The sequence below is a fragment of the Aplysia californica genome, unplaced genomic scaffold (genome assembly GCF_000002075.1).
Source record: "Aplysia californica isolate F4 #8 unplaced genomic scaffold, AplCal3.0 scaffold01897, whole genome shotgun sequence".
Classification (NCBI taxonomy): Eukaryota; Metazoa; Mollusca; class Gastropoda; order Aplysiida; family Aplysiidae; genus Aplysia; species Aplysia californica.
The window spans coordinates 23,242-24,678 of NW_004799167.1; positions in this window are offsets into that span (position 1 = coordinate 23,242).

The following is a 1,437-nucleotide window of genomic DNA, read 5'->3' on the forward strand; positions in this document are numbered from 1 at the left end:
CTGCTCACGTGTTTGTGTTTGTACGTGTTTGTCTGATTATGTGTATGTGACTATTGGTGTTTATGTATGTATATGTGTGTGTGTGTGTGTATGTGTATGTGTCTATTGGTGTTTGTTTGTGTGTGTGTGTGTGTGTGTGTGTGTGTGTGTGTGTGCGTGTGTTCAGAAAAGAAAGTGCTAGGGAACCATTTTTCTTCTTTACCCATGTTTAAGTAATGTACCGAACATGATTTCTTTGGTCCTCCGAGATTTAGCTTTATTAAAATCCTATCAATAGCGTTAAGATTATGACATTATTTTCATATTTTTCTTTTATATATAAAAGAAGATATTTTAGCGCGCGTGCATTATATGCCGGATAATTGTCTCATTGTGTGTGTGCGTATATAATATCAGTGTGTGCGTTTGCGTGTGTGTGCGCGCACGTGTATGTATGTATGTGTGTATGTCTCGGTCTCACAGAACCTTGTGCTGTTGAAGCTAGAGAGGTGAGCAGAGTAAGTCTGATTCCCTGTAAAGACTTCTCTGTTGACACCCACCCCTTGGCGCTCATATATGACCTTATGCAGTTGCGAACGCCGTAAAACCCTCTACTAAAAAAACAAAAACAAAAACAGAACCAAACGACGAAGTATGTAGACATACACATAATTGCGATCATGTATTGTTTGCTGTGAACTTCTGGCCCCTCTGCCCTATAACTATTCCCAGAATTCTCTCTTTCCTATCAAACATCTATTCTATCGTCCTTATCTCTCTTTTTTGTGTGTGTTTGTTACTCTCTTGTAACACCTCTAATCTTCTGGCGTTCATAGATCTATGACCTTATTGTGTTGCAAGTGCCGTAAAACACTTGCTAAAAAACCCAACAGAACCGAACGACAAAGTATGTACACACACATGTAATTGCGTGTATTGTTTTGTGTATGTGTGAGTGTATGCGCGTGTGCGTGCGCGAGTGCGTGCGCGTGTGAGTGTGTGTATAAATATTTCGATCTCACTCACTCGGCCCAGAACCGAAAGACAAAATATGTTACACATGTGACCTTATTGAATAAGTTATTGTGTTGCAAGTGCCGTAAAATTCTTACTAAAGCTAAAGCACAGAAGACGAAGTATGTGCACACATGTAATTGCTATGTATTGTTTGTTGTGTATGTATGTGCGTGCGCGTGAGTGTGTGTGTGTGTGTGTGTGTGTGTGTGTGTGTGTGTGTGTGTGTGTGTGTGTGTGTGCATAAATGTCCTGATCTCATTCGAAATACGTACACACATGACCTTATTGTGTTGCAAGTGCCGTAAAACTCTTTTAAAACAACTAAAACACAGAAGACGAAGTATGTACACACACATGTAATTGCCATGTATTGTTTGATGTGAACTTCTGGCCCCTGCCCTAGACAACTATTCCCAGAACAGAATCTCTTTCTCCCCCCCC